The sequence below is a fragment of the Triticum dicoccoides genome, chromosome 4B (genome assembly GCF_002162155.2).
Source record: "Triticum dicoccoides isolate Atlit2015 ecotype Zavitan chromosome 4B, WEW_v2.0, whole genome shotgun sequence".
NCBI lineage: Eukaryota > Viridiplantae > Streptophyta > Magnoliopsida > Poales > Poaceae > Triticum > Triticum dicoccoides.
Genome location: NC_041387.1, coordinates 442,525,146 through 442,543,572, shown reverse-complemented (window position 1 = coordinate 442,543,572; position 18,427 = coordinate 442,525,146).

Genomic DNA, 18,427 nt, shown 5'->3' with positions numbered 1-18,427 from the left:
TAGATCTGGAGTTCTGCCGCCGCAAGCCTCTGTAGCCAGCAAAAACCTCTCGGGAGCCCTTCCCAGCACCCTGTCGGAGGGGGGATCCTTCACCAGTGGCCATCTTCATCATCCCGATGCTCTCCATGACAAGGAGGGAGTAGTTCACCCTCGGGGATGAGGGTATGTACCAGTAGCTATGTGTTTGATCTCTCTCTCTCTCGTGTTCTCTCTCGTGTTCCCTCCATGTCACGATCTTGATGTATCCCGAGCTTTGCTATTGTAGTTGGATCTTATGATGTATCTCCCCCTCTACTCTCTTGTGATGAATTGAGTTTCCCCTTTGAAGTTATCTTATCGGATTGAGTCTTTTATGAGAACACTTGATGTATGTCTTGCCGTGTTTATCTGTGGTGACAATGGGATATCATGTGCCTCTTGATGTATGTTTTGGTGACCAACTTGCGGGTTCCACCCATGAACCTATGCATAGGGGTTGGCACACATTCTTGACTCTCCGGTAGAAACTTTGGGGCACTCTTTGAAGTACTTTTATGTTGGTTGGATGAATCTGAGATTGTGTGATGCATAACGTATAATCATGCCCAGGGATATTTGAGGTGACAATGGAGTATCTAGGTGACATTAGGGTTTTGGTTGATTTGTGTCTTAAGGTGTTATTCTAGTACGAACTCTTTTATAGATTGATCCGAAAGAATAACTTTGAGGTGGTTTCTACCCTACCGTAATCTCTACATTTGTTCTCCACTATTAGTGGCTTTGGAGTGACTCTTTGTTGCATGTTGAGGGATTGTTATATGATCTATCTATGTTATTATTGTTGAGAGAACTTGCAATAGTTAAAGTATGAACCCTAGGCCTTGTTTCCTATCATTGCAATACCGTTTGTGCTCACTTTTGTCGCTCATTACCTTGCTGTTTTTATTATTTCAGATTACAAAAACATATATCTACCATCTATTTTGCACTTGTATCTCCATCTCTTCGCCGAACTAGTGCACCTATACAATTTACCATTGTATTGGGTGTGTTGGGGACACAAGAGACTCTTTGTTATTTGGTTGCAGGGTTGTTTGAGAGAGACCATCTTCATCCTACACCTCCTATGGATTGATAAACCTTAGGTCATCTACTTGATGGAAATTTGCTACTTTCCTACAAACCTGTGCACTTGCAGGCCCAACGATGTCTACTACACAACCTTCTTCTTGTAGACGTTGTTGGGCCTGCAAGTGCACAGGTTTGTAGGACAGTAGCAAATTTCCCTCAAGTGGATGACCTAAGGTTTATCAATCTGTAGGAGGCGTAGGATGAAGATGGTCTCTCTCAAACAACCCTGCAACCAAATACCAAAGAGTCTCTTGTGTCCCCAACACACCCAATACAATGGTAAATTGTATTGGTGCACTAGTTCGGCGAAGAGATGAAGATACACGTGCAAAATAGATAGTAGATATAGGTATTTGTAATCTGAAAATATAAAAACAGCAAGGTAACAAGTGGTAAAAGTGAGCGTAAATGGTATTGCAATGATAGGAAACAAGGCCTAGGGTTCATACTTTCACTAGTGCAAGTTCTTTCAACAATAATAACATAGATAGATCATATAACAAGCCCTCAACATGCAACAAAGAGTCACTCCAAAGCCACTAATAGCGGAGAACAAACATAGAGATTATGGTAGGGTACGAAACCACCTCAAAGTTATTCTTTCGGATCGATCTATAAAAGAGTTCGTACTAGAATAACACCTTAAGACACAAATCAACCAAAACCATAATGTCACCTAGATACTCCATTGTCACCTCAAGTATCCGTGGGCATGATTATACGATATGCATCACACAATCTCAGATTCATCCAACCAACACAAAGTACTTCAAAGAGTGCCCCAAAGTTTCGCCCGGAGAGTCAAGAACGTGTGCCAACCCCTATGCATATGTTCCCAATGTCACGAAACCCGCAAGTTGATCACCAAAACATACATCAAGTGGATCAATAGAATAACCCATTGTCACAATGGTTATCCCACGCAAGACATACATCAAGTGTTCTCATAAAAGACTCAATCTGATAAGATAACTTCAAAGGGGAAACTCAATTCATCACAAGAGAGTAGAGGGGGAGAAACATCATAAGATCCAACTACAATAGCAAAGCTCGGGATACATCAAGATCGTGCCATAGAGGGAACACGAGAGAGAACACAAGAGAGAGAGATCAAACACATAGCTATTGGTACATACCCTCAGCCCCGAGGGTGAACTACTCCCTCCTCGTCATGCATAGCACCGGGATGATGAAGATGGCCACCAGTGATGGGTTCCCCCTCCGGCAGGGTGCTGGAACGGGCTCCCGAGAGGTTTTTGGGGGCTACAGAGGCTTGCGGCGGTGGAACTCCCGATCTATATTCTGTTCTGGAAGTTTTACGATACGTAGGTATATATGGGTGCAAGGGGTACGTTGGTGGAGCTACGGGGGCCCCACGAGGCAGGGGGCACGCCCACCCCCTAGGGCGCGCCCCCCACCCTCGTGAGCACCTCCCGTATCTTCTGACGTGGAGTCCAAGTCCATCAGGTGGGTTTCCTTCCAAAAATAACTTCTCCAGTTGATTTCGTTCTGTTTTGACTCCGTCTGATATTCCTTTTCCTCGAAACACCGAAATAGGCATAAAACAGCAAATCTGGGCTGGGCCTCCGGTTAATATGTTAGTCCCAAAAATTATATAAAAGTGGATAATAAAGCCCAATATTGCCTAAAACAGTAGATAAAGTAGCATGGAGCAATCAAAAATTATAGATATGTTGGAGACGTATCACCCAACAACGTTTACAAGAAGAAGGTTGTGTGGTAGACATCAAGCTCTTTTCTGGCGCTGTTGCCGGGAAGGTTAGCGCTTGAAGGTATATCTTTAGATCTTGCAATCGAATCTTTTTGTTTCTTGTTTTATCACTAGTTTAGTTTATAAAAGAAAACTACAAAAAATGGAGTTAAGTTTGTCTCACACGCTTCATCTTTTTAATATCTTTCATGAGTATGATGAAAAGGAAAATTGTGCTCAAGTGCTAGAAGAAGAAGTCTATAAAATGTTTGGTATTACATCCTTGAATGATGAGCATGATTGCAATGTTGTTAGTATGAATTTCTTGAATATCCATGATGCTAATGATATGCAAAGCCACAAGCTTGGGGAAGCTATGTTTGATGAATATGATATTTTTTGTCCCCCAAGTTTTGATGAGAATATTTATTATGATGAAAGCATGCCTCCTATTTATGATGATTATATTAATGAAAGTGGGTTTGGAAGAGTTTCAACTTTAGGAAGTGGTGATCCCACTATTTTGGAGGATGTTGAATCTTATTGTGATGAACATGAAAGTGGAATTGGAAGAGTGTCAACTTTATTTAGTGATGATTCCACTATTTCGGAAGAGGTTCCAATTGATTATGAGAACAAAGTTGCTATCTATGATGATTATTGTGATGACTTGTATGCTATTAGGAATAATGATAACCGTGAAACTTGTCATCATGATTTTTGTTTTCAATTGGATTATGCCTCACATGATAATTATTTTGTTGAGTTTGCTCCCACTACTATTGATGAGGAGAATTTTGCTTATGAGGAGAGTAGTAAAATTTCTATGCAAGTGGATCACGAAAAGAATGCTTTAGGTTCTGGTTATATTTTTGAATTCATTCATGATGCTACTGAAAATTATTATGAGGGAGGAACATATGCTTGTTGGAATTGCAATAATATCAAGTTTCCTCTCTATGTGCTTAAAGTTTTGAAGTTATACTTGTTTTACATTCCTATGCTAGTTGATTATTGTTCCCATAAGTTGTTTGCTCACAAAATCCCTATGCATAGGAAGTGGGTTAGGCTTAAATGTGCTAGTCATATGCTTCATGATGCTCCCGTTATGTTTCAATTCTTATCTTTTATGTGAGCATCATTGCCATCATCATGCCTAGCTAAAAGGGCATTAAAGAAAAGCGCTTGTTGGGAGACAACCCAATATTTACCCTTACTGTTTTTGTGTGTCCACATGATTATTCTACTGTAGTAATCATGTTTTATAGCTTTTGTTTCAATAAAGTGCCAAGTAGAACCTTTGGGAAGACTTGGGTGAAGTTTATGTGATCTTGCTGTAAAAAACAGAAACTTTAGCGCTCACGAGATTAGCTGCGATGTTTTACTGGAGAGTGCTTTTAGGTTGATTCTTTTTTCAGATGATTAATAGACAAATTACTCAGGTCCAGCAATTTATTGCTTAATTTTTGGGCTTCCAGAAGTATACGTTTGATATAGATTACTACATACTGTTCTGTTTTTGACAGATTCTGTTTTCTATGTGTTGTTTGCTTATTTTAATGAATCTATGAGTAGTATCGGAAGGTATGAACCATAGAGAAGTTATAATACAGTAGATATTACACCAATATTAATTTAGAATGAGTTCATTACAGTACCTAAGTGGTGGTTTTATTTTCTTACACTAACGGAGCTTACGAGTTTTGTGTTGAGTTTTGTGTGGTTGAAGTTTTCAAGTTTTGGGTAAAGATTCGATGGACTACAGAATAAGGAGTGGCAAGAGCCTAATCTTGGGGATTCCCAAGGCACCCCAAGATAATATCCAAGGATAACCAAGAGCCTAAGCTTGGGGATGCCCCATAAGGCATCCCTCTTTCGTCTTCGTTCATCGGTAATTTTACTTGGAGCTATATTTTTATTCACCACATGATATGTGTTTTGCTTGGAGCGTCAATTTCTTGTGTTAGTTTTTCTTGATGTTAGTTAGAATAATGTTTTTCATCTTTAGTTTCAATAAAAATGTCAAGGATAGCCTTTTCCATGCTTGTTTTGCTTGTATACATGTTGCTGTTTGAAAACAGAAAGTTTACCGCTGTTGCAAAAATTCCCTAGAAAAGTCAGAGAATGGTATAACATTGAATATTTTTGAATATTAAGCTCTGATAAATTTATTACAGTGGTAATTTTAGTTCATAATTTTCGGAGTCAGGGAATTATTGATACTCTTGCATTCTTTACAGACTGTACTGTTTTGACAGATTGCTGTTATGTTTGCATTTTTTGCATATGTTTGCTTGTTTAATGATTCTATTTGAAGATAGGAGTATTAAATATGCACAGGCATTTAGTATGCAATGTTGAATAATAATTTTAGTGATTTGTTACAGTAGAAAATGATAAGGTTTTGCATTGGTTTATACTAACCTATCTCACGAGTTCTTGTTGAGTTTGTTGTGAATGAAGCTTTTGATAAAAAGAAACCATGTTATGAGAGGAATTAAGGAGACACAAAATCTCAATCTTGGGGATGTCCAAGGCACCCCAAGATAATATTTCAAGAAGTATCAAGCATCTAAGCTTGGGGATGCCCCGTTAGGCATCCCACCTTTCTTCTTCAACAATCATCGGTTAGTATCGGTTTGAGCCTAAGTTTTTGCTTCTTCACATGAGTTGTGGTATCCTTGCAATGTCATTTTATTTTGTTTGCTTGCTATTTGAATAAGATACCAAGATCTGAAATTTCTTTAATGATAGAGAGTCTTCGCATAGTTACATAATTATTTAGCTAGCCATTGATCTTCACTTATATCTTTTTGAGTAGTTTTTCATTTACTCGTGTGCTTCACTTATATCCTTTGAGTAAATGGTTGAATGAGTTGAATGTCATAAATCTGAAATTATATATGCCTCATTTTCTTATCCCATGGGGAGTTATGACTTCACATCTAAGAAGTAGAGGTTGTAAATTTATTGACTGTTAGCAAGCATTGTATTAGTCATTTGAACAATTCATGAAAGAATATTGAAGGAAGAGGGATTTTACATATAAATATATTATCATAGACATCTTTTATAATTGTGAGCACTCATTATGTATGACATGATAAAGAGTTGATGTTGGACAAGGAAGACAACGTAATGGGTTATGTTTTCTCACATCTTAGTTAAAGTATATTGTCATGGATCATTCAAACATGTTGAGCTTGCCTTTCCTCCTCATGCTAGCCAAAAATTCCTATCACCAAGTAGAGATACTACCTGTGCTTCCAAATATCCTTAAACCACCATATCTACCTATGGATTGAGTAAGATCCTTCAAGTAAGTTGTCATCGATGCAAGCAATAAAAATTGCTCTTTAAATATGCATGACTTATTAGTGTGGAGAAAATAAGCTTTGTATGAACTTGTTATGGAAGCAATAAAAGCGACGGATTGCATAATAAAGGTCCATATACAAGGGGCAATATAAAGTGACGTTCTTTCACATTAAGATTTTGTGTATCCAACCCTAAAAGCGCATGACAACCTCTGCTTCCCTCTGCGAAGGGCCTATCTTTTACTTTATGTCTTTTACTTTTATGCAAGAGTCAAGGTGATCTTCACCTTTCCCTTTTTCATTTTATCCTTTGGCAAGCACTTTTTGTTAGGGTGATCCTGATATATATATATATCCAATTGGATGTACGTTAGCATGAACTATTATTGTTGACATCACCCAAAGGTGAATACATTTGGAGGCAACATTATAAGCCCCAATCTTTCTCTGTCTCTGATTAAAACTTCATAACCACAAGTATTGCGTGAGTGTTAGCAATTGTAGAAGACTATATGATAGTTGAGCATGTGAAGTTTGCTAAATCAAAGCTCTGACATAGACTCTTCCTGAAAGTAAGATGAATTGCAATTGTTTTGATGGCTAAGAATGAAGTTTGCTAGTTTTCAAGAAAGTTTATGGTCTATGCTTTGACATGTGAATTGCTTGTTACTTTATCGTGAAAAGTCTTATGAGATGAACTACTGTTATGACATATTATCATGCTAGAAAAGGTGATTGAAATTATCATTGAACTTGTGCACCTCTAGCATTCACACTTCATAAATTCTTTCTTTTATCATTTACCTACTCGAGGATGAGTAGGAATTAAGCTTGGGGATGCTTGATACGTCTCCAACGTATCTATAATTTATGAAGCATTCATGCTATATTATTATCTGTTTTGAATGATTATGGGCTTTATTATACACTTTTATAATACTTTTGGGACTAACCTATTAACCGGAGGCCCAGCACATATTGCTGTTTTATTGCCAGTTTCAGTATTTCGGGGAAAAGGAATATCAAACGGAGTCCAAACGGAATGAAACCTTCGACATCGTGATTTTTTGGAAGAATATTATCTTGGAGGCTTGGAGATCAAGTTAGAAGATCCTCGAGGAGCCCAGGAGATAGGGGGCGCCCCCCCTACAGGGTGCAGCCCCCTGTCTCATGGACCCCTTGAGCACCTCCAGACCGACTTCTTTCGCCTATATAGTCCCACGTACCCTAAAAACATCCACGGACAAGATAGATCGGGAGTTCCGCCACCGCAAGCCTCTGTAGCCACCAAAAACCTCTCGGGAGCCCTTCCCGGCACCCTGCCGGAGGGGGGATCCTTCACCGATGGCCATCTTCATCATCCCGGCACTCTCCATGACGAGGAGGGAGTAGTTCACCCTCGGGGCTGAGGGTATGTACTAGTAGCTATGTGTTTGATCTCTCTCTCTCTCTCTTTCTCTCGTGTTCTCTCTCGTGTTCCCTCTATGGCACGATCGTGATGTATCCCGAGCTTTGCTATTGTAGTTGGATCTTATGATGTTTCTCCCCCTCTACTCTCTTTTGATGAACTGAGTTTCCCCTTTGAAGTTATCTTATTGGATTGAGTCTTTTATGAGAACACTTGATGTATGTCTTGCCGTGTTTATCTGTGGTGACAATGGGATATCATGTGCCTCTTGATGTATGATTTGGTGACCAACTTGCAGATTCCGCCCATGAACCTATGCATAGGGGTTGGCACATGTTCTTGACTCTCCGGTAGAAACTTTGGGGCACTCTTTGAAGTACTTTTATGTTGGTTGGATGAATCTGAGATTGTGTGATGCATATCGTATAATCATGCCCACGGATACTTGAGGTGATAATGGACTATCTAGGTGACATTAGGGTTTTGGTTGATTTGTGTCTTAAGGTGTTATTCTAGTATGAACTCTTTTATAGATCGATCCGAAAGAATAACTTTGAGGTGGTTTCGTACCCTACCATAATCTCTACGTTTGTTCTCCGCTATTAGTGGCTTTGGAGTGACTCTTTGTTGCATGTTGAGGGATTGTTATATGATCTATCTATGTTATTATTGTTGAGAGAACTTGCACTAGTGAAAGTATGAACCCTAGGCCTTGTTTCCTATCATTGCAATACCGTTTGTGCTCACTTTTATCGCTCGTTACCTCGCTGTTTTTATTATTAAGATTACAAAAACCTATATCTACCATCCATTTTGCACTTGTATCTCCATCTCTTCGCCGAACTAGTGCACCTATACAATTTACATTGTATTGGGTGTGTTGGGGACACAAGGGACTCTTTGTTATTTGGTTGCAGGGTTGTTTGAGAGAGACCATCTTCATCCTACGCCTCCTACAGATTGATAAACCTTAGGTCATCCACTTGAGGGAAATTTGCTACTGTCCTACAAACCTGTGCACTTGCAAGCCCAACAACGTCTACAAGAAGAAGGTTGTGTAGTAGACATCAGCCGTCCACTCAATTAGTTCCACAGCGCACACCCCCCCTAGCCAACCAGAGAACGCCACGTGGCTCATCGCCCCGTCACTAGCATATTTTCTGTTTTTAAACAGAATATTTTCCGTTTTAGAAATTCAACATCCCCTAGAATATTTAATGTTTTTAAGTAATTCTTTTTTCATTAGGGTTAAAAAATTATGAAGTTTCTGTAGATGCAAACTTTGACCATGTTTGGAAATTTTAAGTTTGAATTTGCTCAAATTTGTTTAAATCACTATTTTGGCTATAACTTGAGTTTAGAATAGCTTTTTAGTTAATTCTTTTTGCTAGTGATCACTTGACCTTTTGTCTAACCGGTAGGATTTTGCAAATTAGTTTTGTTTAATTTAAATTTGGTTTGAATCAAAAATAGAACTGTTTGATATAGAAAATAGATTAGTTAATAACTCAGTGAATTTTAATTAGGTTTAACTAATTCCTTTTACAGCTTTTAACTTGTTGTAGTATGTTTCTGTTAGACAACATTAGCTGGTTTTTAGAATTAATTAAATAGGTCTTTGTTACCGTTATTTCTTTAAACTTGTTTAGGTTATATCTAGAGTTTTATATTAGATTTTTAATTATTTCTTTTTGCTAGTAAAACTTTATGAAAAATAATTTCTATCTACTTAGTTGTTTTAGATTTCATTTTCTGTTAAAAACTTTTATTAGGATAGAAAGTAATTTTTTGTGGAGTAGTATAGCACTATAGTTTTCTTTTGTGTGATTTGGAGTCTCTTATTTGTTTTTGTTTTTGTTTTTCTTTGATTTTTTAAAGATTGGTTTACTATTAGCTTTACTTGCTGTTATACTTTTGTTATTTGGGTGAATTGCTTATTTGTGTGTTAATGTTTGTTTTTGTTATACTATCCCGAGTGCGAAGCCTACTATTACGAGTCGTTAGTGTTTCAAGATCATCAGGAAGGCAAGTCACTTTGATCATTGATGACCCACAAGTATAGGGGATCTATCGTAGTCCTTTCGATAAGTAAGAATGTATAACGCAACAAGGAGCAGAAGGAAATGACAAGCGGTTTTCAGTAAGGTTTTCTCTGCAAGCACTGAAATTGTAGGTAACAGATAGTTTTGTGATACGATAAATTGTAATGAGTAACAAGCAATGAAAGTAAATAAAGTGCAGCAAGGTGGCCCAATCCTTTTTGTAACAAAGGACAGGCCTGGACAATTTCTTATAATGAGAAAAGAGCTCCCGAGGACACATGGAAATTATCGTCAAGCTAGTTTTCATCACGCTCATATGATTCGCGTTCGGTACTTTGATAATTTGATATGTGGGTGGATTGGTGCTTGGGTACTTCCCTTACTTGGACAAGCATCCCACTTATGATTAACCCCTATTGCAAGCATCCGCAACTACAAAAGAAGTATTAAGGTAAACCTAACCACAACATTAGACATATGGATCCGAATCAGCCCCTTACGAAGCAACGCATAAACTAGGGTTTAAGCTTTTGTCACTCTAGCAACCCATCATCTACTTATTACTTCCCAATGCCTTCCTCTAGGCCCAAATAATGGTGAAGTGTCATGTAGTCGACGTTCACATAACACCACTAGAGGAAAATCAACATACATCTCATCAAAATATCGAACAAATACCAAATTCACATGACTACTAATAGCAAGACTTCACCCATGTCCTCAGGAACAAATGTAACTACTCACAAAGCATATTAATGTTCATAATTAGAGGAGTAATAATATGCATTAAGGATCTGAACATATGATCTTCCACCAAGTAAACCAATTAGCATCAACTACAAGGAGTAATCAACACTACTAGCAACCCACATGTACCAATTTGTGGTTTTGATACAAGATTGGATACAAGATATGAACTAGGGTTTTGAGAGGAGATGGTGCAGGTGAAGATGTTGATGGAGATTGACCCCCTCCTAATGAGAGGACCGGAGGGCCACCAGGGGGCCCAGGAGACAGGGGCGCGCCAAGTAGGGGTGGGCGCGCCCCCACCCTCCTGGCCAAGGTGTGGCCCCCCTTTGGTGTTTCTTTCGCTCAATAATTCTTATTAATTCCAAAAATAAGTTCTGTGGAGTTTCAGGATTTTTGGAGCTGTGCAGAATAGGTTTCCAATGTTTTCTCCTTTTCCAGCTAGAATTCCAGCTGCCGGCATTCCCCCTCTTCATGGTAAACCTTGTAAAATAAGAGAGAATAGCTATAAGTATTGATATATAATGTGTAATAACAGCCCATAATGCAATAAATATTGATATAAAAGCATGATGCAAAATGGACGTATCAACTCCCCCAAGCTTAGACCTTGCTTGTCCTCAAGCGGAAGCCGATATCGAAAAATATGCCCACATGTTTAGAGATAGAGGTGTCGATAAAAATAAAATACAGACATGAGGGCATCATGATGATTCTTATAACAGCAACATATATAGATTTTGTCATATGATTTCTTATGCTTAAGTAACGATCAATTCACAATGTCAAGTATGGTTCAGAAACTTCGTTGGGAACTAACAAACTATAATCTCAGTCATTGAAGCAATTGCAATTTATCATAACATCAGAAAGAGTCAAGAATAGAGCTTTCCAGCAAGCCCACATACTCAACTATCATGTAGTCTTCTACAATTGCTAACACTCACGCAGTACTTGTGGTTATGGAGTTTCAGCCGGACACTAAGAAAGATAGGGGCTTATTGTGTTGCCTCCCAACGTATTCACCTTTAGGTGATGTCAGCAATAATAGTTCATGCTAACTTACATCCAATTGGATATATATATATCAAGATCTTTCAAACACGAGGAGCTTGACAAAGGATAAAATGAAAAAGGGAAAGGTGAAGATCACCTTGACTCAAGCATAAAGTAAAAACATAAAGTAAAAGATAGGCCCTTCGCAGAGGGAAGCAGAGGTTGTCATGTGCTTTTAGGGTTGGATCCACAAAATCTTAATGCAAAAGAACGTCACTTTATATTGCCACTTGTATGTGGACCTTTATTATGCAGTCTGTCGCTTTTATTGCTTCCACAACAAGATCGTATAAAGCTTATTTTCTCTGCACCAATAAGTCGTACATATTTAGAGAGCAATTTTTATTGCCTGCAGCACGACAACTTACTTGAAGGATCTCACTCAATCCATAGGTAGGTATGGTGGACTCTCATGGCAAAACTGGGTTTAAGGATATTTGGAAGCACAAGTAGTATCTCTACTTGGTGCAAGGAATTTGGCTAGCATGAGGGGGAAAGGCAAGCTCAACATGTTTGGAAGGTCAATGACAATATACTTTAACTGAGATGTGAGAAAACATAAACCATTACGTTGTCTTCCTTGTCCAACATCAACTCTTTTAGCATGTCATACTTAATGAGTGCTCCCAATCATAAAGGATGTCCAAGATAATATATTTGTATGTGAGACCTCTCTTTCCTTATTACTTCCTATTAATTGCAACAATGACCAAAACTACGTTTGTCAACTCTCAACAACTTTTATGCCTGATACTTTCTATGTGTGAAGTCATTACTATCCATAAGATCAAGATGAGCTCTTTTATTCTTTTTATTCTTTCTACTTTCTACTTTCTCAAGAGCATAGCAAAAGCCAAGCCCTTGACTCAACACTAATCTTTATTATAGATAGCTCACGGACTCGATTACAAAAACAGATCACAAAGCAAAACTCAAAACTACATGATATCAAGATACTACTAAAAGGATCGAACTAAATAAAACGGTAAAGATAGGAGTGTGATGGTGATACGATACCGGGGCACCTCCCCCAAGCTTGGCAGTTGCCAAGGGGAGTGCACATACCCATGTGATTATGTCCCCGGAGGTGATGGAGGTGGTGATGATGATGGTGGCTAATCGCACATCGAGCATAAAAGCTCCTCCAACTTGCAGATAATACCCTTGAGTCCGGCAATATGATCCTTCAACAAAATATTCTCCTGTGTGAGATACTTATTCTGTATGCGAGCTAACTCAATCATCTTGAAAGCTCCAATCTCAGTTGGTGTAAAGAGGTTAGGTAAGGGTTGAGGGATGTCTTCTTCTTTCACCGCCGAAACTTGAACCTCCATGGCCTTCTTGATCCCTTCATCCTTGTTGATCTCTTCCGGTTCTTCTCTTTTCAGCTCTATCTTCAATAGCCAAGCATCCTTGTCTTCATTGTTGAAGGAGGGCAACGTCATGGTGCTCTAGATCTATAACAGAAACAACTCGAAATGAAAACAGAGGATATTTGCGTGATACGGTGGTCAAAGCCTTCGGGACATTATATAATGATTTTTTACCTACCAAAATACGTAACTGAAAGTGCAACTATCCCTAGGTGGTTTTGGTAATTCCTAACAACATATAGCTCATTGAGCTAACATTATTCCAAGATAAATATTTCAGGAAAAGCTCAATAAATGGCATGGCATGGATGTGAAAAGTGGATCCCTCAAAATACTAAGGATAAAAGGATTTGCTCAAGCTCAAAGCTCAAGACTCTACATTTTATATTTTAGTGATCCAAGATCACATTGAGTCTATAGGAAAAGCCAATAGTATCAAGGAGGGATGAGGTGTTGCTTAATGAGGTTCTTGCTTCATAGTGCTTAGTGATATGCTCCAAAACCCTCAACTGCTTTCCCACATCAACATATGACCTAAACCCAAAAGTCAAACTCAACCCCACCGATTCTTTCCATCCGGCGCCACCGAGTTCAGATCTCATAGCCACTGCCACAAACCCTAGGCAAATCGGTGTCACCGATAGGGATCTCGGTCTCACTGAGATGGGATTGTAATCTCTCTGTTTCCCTTCGTAATGTTTTGGTACCACCGAGATGAGCGATCGGTCCCACCGAGATTGCAATGTAAACTCTCTGTTTCCCTTTCGTAACATTTTGGTCCCACCAAAATGAGTGAACTGGTCCCACCATGTTTACCTGACCAACACTTTGGTTAGCTTATTACCAAAATCGGTCTTACCGAGTTTGTGTAATCGGTCTCACTGAGATTACGTTATGCCCTAACCCTAACCATATCGGTCCTACCGAGTTGCATGTCGGTCACACCGAAAATCCTAACGGTCACTAGGTTTGCTGAATCGGTCAGACCGAGTTTCTCAATTTGGTCCCACCGAGATTGGTAAATTGTGTGTAACGGTTAGTTTTTGTGTGGAGGCTATATATACCCCTCCACCTCCTCTTCATTCGTGGAGAGAGCCGTCAGAACGAACCTACACTTCCAACTTACATTTTCTGAGAAAGAACCATCTACTCATGTGTTGAGACCAAGATATTCCATTCCTACCATATGAATCTTGATCTCTAGCCTTCCCCAAGTTGCTTTCCACTCAAATCTTCTTTCCACCAAATCCAAATCCTGTGAGAGAGAGTTGAGTGTTGGGGAGACTATCATTTGAAGCACAAGAGCAAGGAGTTCATCATCAACACACCATTTGTTACTTCTTGGAGAGTGGTGTCTCCTAGATTGGCTAGGTGTCACTTGGGAGCCTCCGACAAGATTGTGGAGTTGAACCAAGGAGTTTGTAAGGGCAAGGAGATCGCCTACTTCGTGAAGATCTACCACTAGTGAGGCAAGTCCTTCGTGGGCGACGACCATGGTGGGATATACAAGGTTGCTTCTTTGTGGACCCTTCTTGGGTGGAGCCCTCCATGGACTCGCGCAGCCGTTACCCTTCGTGGGTTGAAGTCTCCATCAACGTGGATGTACGATAGCACCACCTATCGGAACCACGACAAAAACATACGTGTCTCCAATTGCGTTTGAATTCTCCACACCCTTCCATTTACATTCTTGAAAGTTGCATGCTTTATTTTTTGCTGCTCATATACTCTTTGCATGCTTGCTTGAATTGTGTTAAGATTGCTTGACTTGTGGTAAGTTTGCTAAAATCTACCAAAGACTAAAATTGGGCAAAGGTTAAGTTTTTATTTGGTCAAGTAGTCTAATCACTCGCCCTCTAGACATACTTCCAATCCTACAAGTGGTATCAGAGCTTTGGTCTCCATTTGCTTTGATCTCCATAGCTTTTGGTGGTCATAGCCTTGGTTTCGCAACCTAGGAGAGTATGGCATCTAGCGAGGGAAACTACCACCGTAGAGGTCCTTACTTTGATGGTACTAATTTTGCTAGTTGGAAACATAAGATGAAAATGCATATCCTTGGACATAACCCCACCGTTTGGGCTATTGTGTGTATTGGCTCGCAAGGTGAATTCTTTGATGGGAGAGAACCGAACCGTGAAGCTAGTGCAGATGAGTTGAAGATGCTGCATTACAACGCTCAAGCTTGTGATATCCTCTTCAACGGATTGTGCCCCGAAGAATTTAACAAAATCAGCCGTCTTGAGAATGCAAAGGAAATTCGGGATACTTTGATTGATATGCACGAAGGTACCGACTCCGTCAAAGAATCCAAGTTGGATGTGCTTCAAAGTCAACTTGACAAGTTCAAGATGAAGGATGGTGAAGGCGTCGCTAAAATGTACTCTAGGCTTGCTCTCATTACAAATGAGATTGTCGGCTTAGGAAGTGAAGAGATGACCGACAAATTCATCATCAAGAAGATCCTAAGAGCATTGGATGGAAAATATGATACCGTGTGCACATTGATCCAAATGATGCCCAATTACAAGAATCTCAAGCCAACGGAGGTCATTGGAAGAATTGTTGCTCATGAGATGTCACTCAAGGATAAGGAGGAGCTGCACAACAAGTCAAGTGGTGCTTACAAAGCCTCATGTGAAGCTCCCACATCATCAAGTGAGAAACAAACCTTCAATGAAGAATTGAGCCTACTGCTGAAGAACTTCAACAAGTTCTACAAGAGTAGAAGCAAGGAAAGAAGCTCCAAGTCAAGGTCCTACAATGACAAAAGATCTTCTAGTCGAGAGCGCAATTGCTAAAATTGTGGAAGACCCGGACACTACTCCAATGAGTGTACGGCTCCCAACAAAAGAAGAGAAGAATCACCTAAAAGGAGAAGTAGAAGAGAAGAATCACCACCAAGAGAGAGAAGGAGTAGAGATGACCGTTATGAACGAAGAAAATCCCGGAGAAGCAAGGATTCGGAAAGGAAGGACAAGTCATCAAGGAGCTACACAAAACAAAGACATCAAGCTCATGTTGGTGAATGGGTATCCGGTTCCGACTCCGACAATCACTCCGAGAGAAGGTATCACTCCGACTCCGAACATACTCAAGATGAAGGTGTTGTCGGTCCAGCACTTGTGTCAACCAACTCCTACGACATATTTGATTCACCAAATGAGGGACTTGGAAGATGCTTCATGGCTAAAGGCCCAAAAGTAACACACCCTGAGTATGTTGATTTCAATAGTGATGAAGATGACTTGCTAGGTGATGATGATTTACTTGTTGACAACACTAGTGATGAATACTATGATGAAACGTCAATTAATCATGCCAATCAAGATAAAACGAATGATGATGATAAGGAGAAGATTGAGCTTCTAACTAAAGAACTAAACACTCTTAAGTTAGCTCATGAAACTATCTTAGGGGATCATCGAGAACTTTGAAGGACTCATGAGAAGTTACGCTTTGAAAAGCTCAACCTTGAGCAAGAGCATGAGTTCTTAAAGGCAATCAATGATGATCTTCGCAAGAAAAGTTCTTCTTACATTGCCAAGCCTTTACTCTTATCTACTTACATGCCTCAAGTCAAGTCTAATAACAAGAACAAGAAGGATTCTTCCTCTAGTAGTAAAAATAATCATGTTAAATCCAATGTTGTTGCTTCTAGTAGTTCTCTTGATTCCACTAATGATTCTCTTAGACAAGTTACACTTGAGCAAGAAAATGGCTTATTGAAGGGAATTATAGAGAAATGTGTTTACAAGAGCCTTGCCAGAAGTAAGCAATTCGAAGAAATTGTGCGCAAGCAAGGAAGGCACTAGAAGAACCAAGGTGTTGGTTTTGAACGAAAGTTCAATGCCAATGGAGTTGAGTGGGAAGAAGATCAATACCCCAATACGAAGTTTGTTCCTCAACAAGAGAAGTATGATCCTACTTCCTTCAAAGGGACACAAGCTCAAGATGATATTCCACCACAAGACCACAAGCAAAAAGGCAAGGATGAGCTTCAAGAGGAGATTGATGCATTTGAAGAATCTCCCAAGGCCTTGGTCAAGTGGGTTCCCAAGACTACGTCAAGATCTACTTCATCAAGTACGACTACAATCCCAAGGATTCCCATCAAGATGGTGTGGATCCCGAAGAAGAAGAACTAGAGAGTTCTTGAGCGTGACTCCCGCCAACATACTTCACTCATATCATTTTGGCAAGGACAAGTGCAATCAACTTCCACATCTTGCACTAGTTCATGGAGTCTCAAACCCTCTTGTTGGTAAGACAAGGGACAAGATAACCTAAGGCTTTCATAGACATCATTTTGTGTGTGCATCACTCTATGTCTATGGATATCCTTGTTTGTTCCTTGTGGGACTAACCCGAGTAGGTATTGAAAGTGCAACTCACTCCAAAGGATTGCTCCAAAAGATCTACATCAACTTTAAGCATCCACATCTTCAACACCTACATGAAGTCATCATCGACAAAACCCAAGGTTATTTCATCCCTCTAAAAGGGGATCTCACATCTAGGGGGAGCTTTACTCTAAGAATTGATTTAAAGCAACTCTAATGGTGTGAACACATCAATGCATTATGTAAAAGTGGTAACCCCACTTGAGCTTAAACGATGAGTATGACCTATGATCAAATGTTCTCATTTGACTCCTAAGTCAATATACTTATATATAGATGACCTAGTCATCACCAATTTCTTGTTAGATGCTAGAATGGTTGTGCATGCTTTGCCACATATTTCATTTGTCATTTTATTGTGTGAGCATGTTGGTTGCATAATTTACTCATTCGAGGACATCCACTTGTTGCTTTCATTGTTTGGTTTCTTCTTCTTTTGCTAAGTGAATGGACAAGAATGCCTAAGAACCTACTCTAGCTATCTATGCTTTTCTTGTGTCAAACTCTATTCATGCTACATCACAAAATTTGATCAAGTCAGATTCGAACCACTCTGTGTGCGGAGCACTCAGAGTCCCCGATTCGTCATGGACTTAAACTTTCAAAACTTCTTTGTGTGTTTCGGTCTGACCGATTCTTCCATTTCATTCATTGAGGGAGTCTTGGAATAGGGGGTATCCGACAGCCGGACTATATACATCGTCCGGACTATCGAAGCGTGAAGATACAAGACTCAAGACTTCGACCCGTGTCCGGATGGGACTCTCCTTTGCGTGGAAGACAAGCTTGGCGATCCGGATATTGTATTTCCTTCCTTGTAACCGACTCCATGTAAACCCTAGCCCTCTCCGGTGTCTATATAAACCGGAGAGGATGGTCCTTAGAAGGCCGATCACAATTACAATCATACCATCATAGGCTAGCTCTTAGGGTTTAGCCTCTACGATCTCGTGGTAGATCTACTCTTGCATTACTCATATCTTCAATATTAATCAAGCAGGAAGTAGGGTTTTACCTCCATCAAGAGGGCCCGAACATGGGTAAACATTGTGTCCCTTGCTTCCTGTTACCATCAGCCTAAGACGCACAGATCGGGACCCCCTACTCGAGATCCGCCGGTTTTGACACCGACATTGGTGCTTTCATTGAGAGTTCCTCTATGTCGTCGCTTCAAGGCTTGATGGCGTCTTCAATCGTTAACAACGCGGTCCAGGGTGAGAGTTTTCTCCCGGGACAGATCTTTGTGTTAGGCGGCTTCGC